Source organism: Cylas formicarius, unplaced genomic scaffold (genome assembly GCF_029955315.1).
Source record: "Cylas formicarius isolate icCylForm1 unplaced genomic scaffold, icCylForm1.1 PGA_scaffold_6__28_contigs__length_40554024, whole genome shotgun sequence".
NCBI lineage: Eukaryota > Metazoa > Arthropoda > Insecta > Coleoptera > Brentidae > Cylas > Cylas formicarius.
In genome coordinates this window covers 8767739-8779627 of record NW_026844347.1, presented here as the reverse complement: position 1 = coordinate 8779627, position 11889 = coordinate 8767739, and the positions used below count along the sequence as shown (strand labels likewise).

Sequence of the window (11889 nt, the reverse complement as noted above, 5' to 3'; positions counted from 1 at the left end):
GCCTCAGGCAAACTCCGAATCGATATCGCTTGCATATATAGAGCACGTGTAAATAGAATTTACAAAATACTTCGCATACCACGTCAATTCCGTTTGGTCGCTTCTGCATACAAATGCAAATTTCTGCAATAACTTGAGGCTGACCTAAAAATTGAGTTGGTATAACTGATCAGCGCAATATTCAATTATTTAAATGTACTTTATGTGTAGGTTTTAGTTTTTATTACGGCACATTTCCGATTTTATGTCCTCGTATGAGGTTCGTCGACTTGTAGGGCGGTAAGTATTTCACATTATCACGCTCCAGGATGTCAGCTTAGCCTCATCCTTATCGCGCGGTATCGATACAATATATATGTGCAGCCGATTCTTCGTTCTCCATGCACAGCCTGAATTCATCGTCGTTCAAAAGGTCGATTTTGAACATGTAAAGTATGAGATTGCAGTGGCCTGCTCTTTAAGCTGTTTAGGTTTACCCTGCCCGTGCATAAAAGAGTGTTAGTTTTATCTTTCTTCTAAAGACTAGTCCTGGTTATCGTAACCACTGTAGGTGGTTTCCCTTTGTGTTCCATGTCAGAGTTACCTTATGTCGGCTTACTAATATGGATAACGCTTCTGGCCAATTTCTGTTAGTTTTTGTTTGGTTTTGAAGAAGCACCAAAGTGACTTCAGCTCCTTCAATGTTGCTTAGCTATCCGTAAGTGATGATGAGATAATTTCCTGTGTGAGTTGCCTATCTACAAGCATCATTCAATAGCAACTTATGCTATAAATATGCTGGGATATGTACCAGACCCATCTTTGTCTCCGTATTTGGATATTCTATGTAGATGACTACTTCAATTCTTTCATTGGTCGTCCAACTCTCTGTTAATCAACGCCGTCATCGGCCACCAGTTGGCGGTCATTGTTATCTTGAATTTTAGAACTCGCTTCTACAAAACTGGCTAATTTAATCATGGCTAAAGTGCGCACTATTTTAAAGTTGAAACAAAGCAAAAAGGGATAATGCATTTTAATAAACTTGAAATCGTTAAGAAGGATTTTTCCTAGGTTCTCAATAATGCTACCAGTGACGTCATTGTGGTTGTTTACCACGCCATCGGGTGAATTTTTCTTGCAAAATCGCAAAAAAATAATTTGTTGACAAAAGAATAAAGGGCTCAATAACCTCTCAATAATTTTGGGAAATCCTGGCACTTTACGGGTTGCTCATACTAATATCTTATTATCTCGAATATATCAAATAAAACACAAATTTATTATTTATAATCTCAAATGATATTTAAAATTAAAACAACTTTTTGTACAATTAATTTAACGAGCACCAAATTTCGTAGATAACGTATTATCACTTATTTTTCCATTAAAATTACGTTTAGTCATTAACTCCATCACTAGTCAATTGTTGGAGACTAATTTTATTCACTATTGACGTATCTAAATAGTATAATTTGTAGACCCATTTAAAAAATGAGTAAAATATTGTTTGACAAAAATAATTGATTTAAAGTTATGAAGATTGCCATAAAAACAAATTTTGTTTTCATCTGAATAAACGCTACGCATCTTTCATGTCGTTTGATGCTTGCCAAAGTCGCTTGAATGCCCAGAGTTCCAATTAGTTTAAATTTGTTAAATACTTATTGCTTTTAAATCGCCTTATTTAAACTCGTAGTCCCCAGAAAAAATCGACTTTATTAACAAACTGATTCTTTCAATACACTTTTTACTACTTAAATAAGTCAATAATTATTAAAATGGATTAGTTTTCAGCAGTTCATTAGTTTTGGTTGGGTTGCAAAACCTAACTAATTTGAAAATTTGAAAACGGCTAAGTATGTCAAAAGCTAGAAATGTGAGTTACGGGGTAATCTAGTGCCCTCCGGATGTAAAAAAAGACAAATAATAACATTTTATTTTGATTTTAAATTTCATATGTGAAAATTTTTCCCAAAGTCCAGATTTTTCCTGCACGATTTATAGCCTAGCCATTTTTAACTACTCCAAGTTTATTAAAATGCGTTAAGACTTTTTGGAGTACGAGATGGATATGGACATAATTTAAGAAAATATTCGAAAACCCCCCACAATCCTTGGAGAGATAGAGCAAGAAGCATTAAACAAAAAAGATTTGTTTTTTTTTCTGTTTCAGGATAATAATTACGCCCCCTGGTGGCCATTTCTGAAACTCCAGAATAATTTCCATCATTTTGAATCAGAAAATTGCAATGGTAAGTCAATAACTTCAATTAAAAATTCTTTTTTTTTCCTCTTCAACCTGAATATCATTTCCAAAAACTACAACAACGCATTTGCGGTATCAATTTTGAGTAAGTGATCATTGGCATAATTATAAAAGTTAGTTATATCGGAATTAATGGATTCATTAATCCAAATTGGCATAGTCGTATATAAATGATATTAAAGAAGTTTTAGGTGACAGATAAAATTCTTCTTCTTATATTGATTCCGGGGTCTGTTCTTGTTCGATCTCTTTTCTTTTTCTAAAGCGCAGGTTTTATTTGTGATATGGGTTGCCAGGTATATCTCCGTCTTTTAAAGGGCCTTTCCGGTAGTCTAGTGTCCACTGGCATTGAATAAGATATAGTCTAAGAGATAGTCTATCGCTGTCCACTCGTGTTACATGCTAGTTTCACTTCTGTCTTTTTTGTTTTCTCCACCGTACGATATCCTGTACCTTACAGAGTTCTATTATGTCATTGTTGGGGATTCTGTCTACAAATATTTTCCACCCCATTGATCTCAATATTCTCACATCTGTTGTTCTAAGTATGGTTTTTGTTTCTGCTCCCATTTCTATTGAACATGCCAGTAACGGTCTTGCATATGACATATATGCATAATTTCCGTCGAGCCTCATATACTTGTTTTTTCAAATAACATCCATCAGGCAAGGTGGCTTTATTTGTCTGCTTCCGTACACTTTCTTTTTTTTTTAACTTTTTTTCAATACCTATCCAGAGCGCAACCGACCAGACAAGCCAATATTTTGGACGTAAAGAAAAAAAATAACCAACTACGGAAGTTTCAAAAAGCCAAGACAAAATCAAAACCCCTTAAATGAAGAAAAGGAAATGAATATAATTGAAAACGTATTGTAAAGTCCAACCACATACTTATGATCATTAGCTGACGGAACAAATGCTGGAAAAACTAAAGTTTTGGATAGTTTTTTTTCAAGCCATATCGTACCAATTATTTGAAGGACATGCCGGTATAAGAATACAATTTTGAAACTGGTTTATCGGAAAATGCAGTGAGAACATTAATTTTCCTTTGTCTATTGTTTAGAGTGACAAAACGAGAATTGAAAATTAAAAAATAACTCGGTTGGTAGTGGAGATATCACCATGCGGTTTTAATCAAAAAATGTTTCTCAAAAATCGAGCCCTTGGCGTGTAAGTCTAGTTGAGAAATATTTTTTTTCTGTTAAAACACTCCAATTATGACCACCCTAACCGCATTTGATTAATAAATACTCGCTGAATTTGATCAGACAAGAATGATTTCTCAAAGAAACTTCCACAGGCTACTGTAATACGTTTTACAAAACTCCTGGATTCCTCCTGCGTCGGTTCTTGCCGAGTCGAACTTACTAACGTTTCGCCAATCATCTTGTTGGCTTCTCCAGAGCTTATATATTGTTTAAGGGGGACCGAGCTAAATGAGGGGCATAAACACTGTCTCGGATGATTGATTGTCATATTGGCCACCTGAGTTGCGGTTAAGATTTTTAGGTTTTTTATTTCTATAGACTTCACGACACCGGGCATAAAATTTTATTCGATTAAACTAAAATTCTTGCACGTAATCAATTCTTCTACCAACGAAAAATTCGAGAGTCTTAACCGGGACTTAGGTCTCTACCTGTCACCAATATGGGAATCATCCGAGACGGTGTTTATGCGCATCATTTACTTCCGCCCCCCTCAAACAATATATAAGCAGGTATAGAGTAAAATGCGAGCCAGTTTCAATCAAGCTCTGAAGAAGCCAACAGCCAACATGACTGCCGAAATGTCAGCAAAAACCAACGCAGGAGGAATGTAAAAGGTAGTAGTAGCCTTTGGAAGTTTATTTAAAAAATTTCCTGGATCACTGCCATGTCAAAGTTTTTTAGTTTTAGAATTTGCAATTATTACTCATTATTTTTTGTATTCTTGCTTCTCCTAAACGCTGATTCTTACATTGCATTGTTATATTATTTTTAATTATCAAGTTAGCTACCATACCGGAATAATGATAAACAAATACAATAATACTATAATAATAATAATAATAATAATTTCACTGCAATCCCCATTATTTTGGTCCTTGGTAACCTGGGTATGTGTCAAGCTGATTTTGTCCTCAGTATTTTGAAAAAAAACAGGATGTTGATCGCCAATGGTGGTTTGGATGTACGGCTCGATGCCAGTACTCATCAGGTATGACTCGGAAGCTGGTCGACTGCCTATTTTGATTTGATCAATTTCTTGGTCTCTGTCCATCATTTTAGGGATTCTTATACAAATTTCTTGATCGGTTTGAATACATTGGAGAGACCGGACGAAAAATATCAACTAGGATCAAACAACATGAAAGTAATCCGAGACGGTGTTTATGCCCCTCATTTAGCTCCGCCACATTCAAACAATATATAAGCAGGTACAGAGTAAAATGCGAGATAGTCTCAGTCAAGCTCTGAAGAAGCCAATAGGATGATTAGCGGAGTGTTAGCAATTTTGACTCAGCAAAAACCGACGCAGGAGGAATCTAGAAGTTTTGTAAAAAGTAAGAATGATTTCATAAGACTTCGAGCACTAGAAAGTCAGGATTGATCATATCAAACGTCAGATTATCAGAATCAACGATATTCCGCCACATCTATTCAGAATAGTAATTAAAAATTTCGATAAAGGAGTACTTCTACTTTTCTACAGACTTGCTATAGCTGGCGCGATGTTGCAATCTTTTAGTGACGCTCGTCTCCTACGAAGTTTTCGACACCAAATGGCATAAATTAAACACCGAAAGTTTTGTATCTTATGTTTTCTCGTCGCGTTGAGGTAAAATTTACGCCTCTTAAAATTCTAGACGAAACTTTTAATCAAAGATATCACTTTCAGTCGGCTAAGCGGCGGACTAATCCGCGAGTTATCGGAAGTCGGTAATAAATTATAAGAGAAATTGTTTTCTAGGAAAACGGCGGGCACTTAATAACATGCTTAGAAAATTGAAAGTTAAATAAGGGGACAAAAAAAAAGGCTCCAGCATCTCACAGATTAATTTGGGTCGCGTATTAAGTTAATTAAAATGCAGTTTGTAAAAGTAATGGATTTCGAGCGAAATTTATTCGTCGCCGAAGATGGGCTAATCTAGGAACGCCATTTTTGCGAAACGAACGTTTCGCCGAGAAGCGGGAACTTGATATATTCCGAAATTAGTTTAAAATATATGTTTAAAGTGGAGGGTGCTTCGAAATTTCTAGGAGTAATTGAAAGATAAACACACCGGAAGAAAATGAAAACAGTGTTTTGAGCTTATGTCTTAAATAAACTTCGATCTCCATTGAATTGGGACAATTCAAACCTCCCGCCATTGGCGTATAACAGGAAAAGGAAAAATTCCAATGCAAATTTGGCAAAAAGGATTTGATTACATGCATGTAAAGAATATGTTTTCGTATTTAATTTTTTTTTTACAAAGTAAACTTGTTTTAAAAAATTTTCATTCAAAATTTTCTCTGTGTTTGAATGAAAGCTATGCCACTTTAAAGGTGGTATTTTTAAATAAATCGCAACTGATAAAAAACCAACATTAACATTTTTATCTGCTCGTAGGCAGTCACTACATCAAACCGGTCCAGCGTACTAGTAAGGAAATTGAACCACCAAATATATGAATATATTGTGATGTATTGCGGACTGCATTATTATAATTATATAAATATTAAATAAAATTACTCGTCAGAACCGTTTGCGTCTCTGCTACTACTATCATCCTATCCCAAGAAGTTTTTTTATTAATTACGGCTACGCTAATACATTCTTTCCAACTGCTTTCTGATATTAATTGCATCAATTATATGGGCGGACATTTTTGGGTTTACATTATTGCGCCTGACTGTAATTTCATTGAAATTTGGAACACATGTACTATGAGTCAAGATGCATTATTTAGTATATCACAATTATTTTAAATTTCACTTGCCTATTTTGGAGCCACTGATTTATCTTAAAATAAAAATTATTCGTACTATCTAAAAATTATTTTCGAAGAAATTTAATTTCTTGATTTTTTTCAATCTGATGCACGGTTTTCGCTTAGTAAAATAAAAACCGCTATTCTGCATGGTCATAACAATATCGTTAATGTAATGTTAATGTTAAGTCATTGTCTATCTGTTTTATTGAAATACTTAAAAAAATCGAAGTATTAATTTGAAGTACGTCAACATAAATAAATTAAATAAATTTGAATAAGAATCGTATATTATTTAATTTGTTGTTAGGATGTTATGTTATTGGCGCGCCACTAATTTACTTAAAAAAAAATGACATTTGCATTAATTTATGAACAGATTTGATCGGTCTCACGGTTTTTACTTAAAAATAATAACTAACTCCTTCGCATGCTGTCATATTAACGATATTGTTATGACCATACGAAGAAGAGGTTTTTATTTTTTTAAAGCGAGAACCGTACATCGGATTGGAAAAAATGAAGAAATTAAATTTTTTTAGAAATCACTGGCCTACCATCAATGTCTGCCAAAGTAGACTGGTGACGTTCCGTACGCGCGCTACTGGTGAATTTTAAAAAAATTGCGGTACGTTAAATATGCCTCTTGGTACATAGCATATGTGTACTAAATTTCATTAAAATATCTAGATATTAAAAAAACATATTTTTTGTTTTTGAAAACTTAGCCACCCTGTATCTCAAAAGTTAAGATATGAAGTTTTCTTTTTAAAATGGACCCAAAAATAGCCCCCTTCATTATTGATATTCAATTAGAAAAGAAATTTGAGTTAAACATTGAACTGAGGTGGCTTTTACTTGATGGAAATCCATTTATCAAAATAAATAAGAACTAAAAGTTCAGATTTTCACACCGTGTCTTTATCAAATGTGTTGTTGTCGAAACAATTGTCATGTCATAATATATAATTTCGTGAAAATCTGAACTTTTAGTTCTTATTTATTTTGAGTTAAACATTTTTGTCTCCATTCCACCAATAATTGGGTCTTTAGTAGGGTGCCTTTAATCGATTTACGCTTGTCGATATATAACTAAGGAGCACTAATTGTATTGTAAATGATACAAAAGTTGTTCAATAAGTCCTTAGAAAACAGATGGCGATCGTAGTATGGAAAATGCATTTTTGACAAATCAAAGCCTAACTGGGAGGTATTTCCAGTGTTTGTAACTATATACTACAAGTCTGAATCATATGGGAACATTTTTTATTAATGAGAAATCTTTATTCTGGGGATAACTTGTTCATCAAAATTAATAAAATGGATTCAAGAAAGTTTTTTTAACATTTTCCTTTTCCTGCCAAAATTGACATATTTTATAAATAACATTCTAAAATTACGTTATTTTCGAAAATATGGGAAATAAATTATAAAAAACTTTTCTTTTCGGTTTTCTACAAGAGTGACTTTATATTTGGTAATTCCCACTATAAAAACGATTTAGGTGGACTAGACTGAATACTTTAATAAAGTGTTTTTTATTAAATTTCTGTTAAACATTCGAATTCAAAGAATATCTTCAAGTGCATCCATTGAAATCGCCAATGTCGTTGAGAAGTTGGGAAGATAGTTTTAACATTTTTTAATCCAAATAAAGTTTAGGTAATATTGAGTGTCGCCATTGAATATAAAACAAGCAAAAAGTAAAAAATTAGCTATTGTGTCCGCTTTCTTAAATGCAGGATTTTACAGATTCCACGTTTGGAGGGCGTAATTTATCTTCCAAGGAATGGCCGCGGAACGTACCCCTATAATATCTCGGAAGCAGTCTTAAATGTCCCAACCCCGGAAACTCTGGGAAGCTATTATAATAGAGTAGCAAATTTTGGAGCTTAATGCGCGACCCTCCGGCCCTATCTTGTCCTTTCTTTGGTAAAATGTTGATAATGCTTCCTTAGCCGCGACACAAAGTTCTAAACAATCGCCCAATTACTCAACGGCTTGCCTTCTAAATAGGAAAACTATATTCTGCGACTGAATGGATCAAAGTCGTAGACATATGCCGTCGTCCTGATGAAAACGGCGAGGATTATATAAAAATAAATCTTGTTTTGATAGTCGAAATGAATATTTTAGTTTTTTTAAGTCTTTTTTGTAAAATAGACCGTCTGTGATCTATTTCAGAAATGTATATAGTAATAAAACACCATTGATAAAGAAAAAGAAAAAGAGCTAGAGCGTTTACCGATTCAAGTTTTCACCAATACCTGGGTATTTTACAGTGAAGCATACGATAAATGGTCATGACTTGCCTAGCCTATCATAAACGGAAGACCCTTTAACTTTAATTTTAACTAATAAAAAGCCAATTCACAAACGTTTCCAGTACAGGGGGGAATTTTTATTTTTATTTGTGCTTTGCCATTAGTGGTGAATGAAAGGAAGGAGCGATGTGATAAAGGCATGAGAAAGGTGATGCAGAGTGGATTCGCAGGGAAAGGTATGTCATGTATGAAAATAATCAGATTGAACCATTGCAATAGAAATGAAAAGAAAATGGTCGATTGGCTGACAGTCGTAAAAAATTGCGCCGATTTCTGTACAAAATCGGATTTAGATTTAAAAATATTGATAAGCGTAGTTGCATTAAAGAGGCCCAATGATTGGTGAAATAAAGACAAACATATTTAACTCATATTCATTAATATCTCGCAACAAAACGACACCTATGAGACTAACGAAAAGGTGACAAATTTTTTTATCGAACTGCATTTTGAATAAGTCTTGCATCTAGAGGAAAAAGAATATTCATTCTACACTGTGGCTCGATGGAAGGTTGGGTGGCAAATGCTTTACATAACAAGTAAACTCTATGAAAATTGGTTAAAAAAATTCCTTCTTCCAAATATTCCATCAGCCAGCGTAATAGTTTACGGTAATGCTAGTTATCACAGCACTAGCTAAAAGAGTATCAACGATCGGCACCAAAAACGAGGTATTCCAAAAGTTTCTTAGCTCAGCATGACCTAAGATTCTTATACAAAATAAACTAGTTGAAGTTTTAAGAACCAAATCCTATGATAAAACTTATTTCGTAGACGAGGTCATAAAAAATTTCGGTAATATACCACTTACATTACCACCTTATCAATGCGATTTAAATTTTATGGAAATAATATGATCCTAATTAAAAAACAGGCAATGCAAACATGCACTGTAAGTGGAAAATAATTATTAAAAAACTTAAGGACAACGTAAAACCATTAATAAAATCCTGTGATTATAGTGATATCTAGAATGAAACTATGCTGACTAACAATTTTAATTTATTATTTATATAATGATAAATATACAGTGCGCAATACAACAGAATGTGTTCATATATTTTGTGTTTCCATTTCCTTATCACTACCCTGAACCCGTTGAAGGCTGAATTACTCTGGACTGGTTTGATTTATTAGCCCAAAAATACGTACGAGCAAATAAAAATGCTGCTTTGACCCTGAAATGGTCTTCATGCAGTGGACTTCCCTATGGTGCCTGAAGCTAGTCTTGGATTTACAATAACTCTACTGGTTTTTTTGCCTATACGCATTCCCCGACGAATACAAGCAATTGAAGAGCTCGAAAGGGTATTAAACGTTATACAAGTTCATTTATTTTTTGTAAATTAAAAATTCTCTTTGTTTCTAAAGGTAAGTAAATTTTAATATACTACCTGGTTTATATTTCTCGAACAGGTGAACAAACAAAAATAACCGCTTCACAAAGTTTGGCAGATAGTTCCTTGTAATAAAAAGGTAATGACCTAAACTGCCATCCAGGGATGTTTCCAAATAATTCGTCACATAATAACGTTAACGTGGGGGAAGATTACTGAGCACGCCATGAAGCGATTCTTCTTTTGTAATAGCTTTACAGTGCCCTAGGAGGCAATATTCGAGATTTTAAAAGAGTGCGTACAATTGTTTTTAAAGGAAAATTATGTACAATGATTTCCAATCTCGGATCCCAGCTGTCTCGAAAAAATCAATAAAATTGGATCACAAGTTAACCGTAAATAAATTTAAAACAAAATTAATATAGATTTCTGAAAAACTTTGCTACAAAAGTATCCAAGCCCAGGGAACATTTCAAATACGTGGTAAAATTCGAAAACTTTCGTTCAAATAAAGTAATGGGATTTATTTGAACAAAATTTGACTTCCCTTGCAACGTGAAAAGTACCTACCGATAAAGACTGCGTTTCTACATTATTCAGTTATTGGAAAAGTTTTCGGGCTATTGAACGTTACGGAAAATTACAAGGATCTTGGGGTCGAAAACGATGCTAAACAAAACTTCATTTCCGAAATAAACGAATAACGACGCCATTGGATTGTTTTCGGTACAGCTTTGCCAGCCGATCTTAAATAAATATAAATAATTGTAGTTGATTCTAAAACGATTCTTGCGCTGACCTAACGTTATATACACTTATTAATAAAGCTAGCGTGTTGCAGATTTCGTGATCGAAGTCACTTTTTCATGAAATGACAGGCGGCAGAAATAAAAATGGCATATTGAATTTTTAGATACAGGGATATTTTTAAAGTTTTGCATTTTTAACCATCCTCTGTACTTCGAATAGGCGCAACCTTGGCTATCGAATGGTTTGGAACTTATAAGTTTTTATGTGTAAATTTTACTTTTTTTATGAAACATCCCAAATGTCCTTTAATAACTGTTAATAACTGTTAACTCAAAAACATATAACACATGACTTTTTTTCAAATTAAATTGAAATTCTCAGAATTACTGGGTGATTTCATATTTGTTTGATTACCTATATAGTAACATAGCAGTAACGTTTTCGAGTACTCTATGATAATTCCATTATTCCCTTAAGCAGGTAATTGCAACGTGTCACGTCGCCTCATTTAACACTCAATGAATTCCCTTCCCTTCAATTTCCAAGGGGCTTTTCTTTATTTCTATGCTAATGTGTTTACGGTTTATCATCCTCTGCTATTGAAAATTCAAGTCACCTTGAATTGTCACACGCCCCAGTAAATATTCTGTTGAAACCCTCTTCTCACTTAACTGAGTTTATTCGATATATAATAAATTGTTACCAAAGCGATATAGAAAGGTTAAAATTGGAGTTTGCAAAGGCAGCAATAAATCATTGCAACAATCAAAATATGGAGTGCATATCTTCTTGGATTGATGGAGAATACTGATTGGAATGGATCATTTGTTTTTGATTAGAAAAGTTTCACAGTTAGAGACAAGTATAACAAATAAGAGAAAGAAGGAGGAGAAGATTTGTTTGATTCGAGTTATCTTTCTGCAGCCCTATTCTTAGTGATTTAAGGTAGTTTATTTTGTAGTTAACATGGTTCAAAGTGGGCAGTGTAATAACAGCTCCAGCGCAAGAGACATATTCTGGATCACTGCACCAGCTTGAGAGAAGGTTTTTGAGTTAATATTGGTAAAATTAAGTTATTAATTGCATGCTTCCTTATATTTTAACCAACCCTGCAATAGCTCAATAAAGTTGATGAAATAAACGAACTTCCTTAAAAAAATATTGTTTCAAGTCTAGTCCGTACATGTAATTTCCGCGAGTAAAACTTTAGACCCCCCCTCACCTCAACACGTCACATTTCACTTATATATCGTTTTTTATTACGTCTTTTA

General features: G+C 33.7%; 1 protein-coding gene and 1 long non-coding RNA gene across 7 annotated transcripts in view; one reads left to right on the top strand and one right to left on the bottom strand.

Annotated features, from left to right (window-relative positions):
* The window catches only part of LOC132702911 (lachesin-like), a 513947-nt gene that overhangs the window by 327778 nt on the left and 174280 nt on the right, over nt 1-11889 (bottom strand). The window lies entirely within an intron of this gene.
* LOC132702913 (uncharacterized) lies at nt 66-5963 on the top strand. 4 transcript variants are annotated; one of them, XR_009618994.1, is made up of 4 exons: nt 66-155; nt 211-279; nt 2156-4451; nt 4523-5963. It is a non-coding gene; the product is annotated as an uncharacterized LOC132702913 (long non-coding RNA). The 4 variants fall into 4 exon arrangements; XR_009618991.1 differs by having other exon boundaries at nt 2156-5963; XR_009618993.1 differs by having other exon boundaries at nt 77-159; nt 218-279; nt 2156-5963.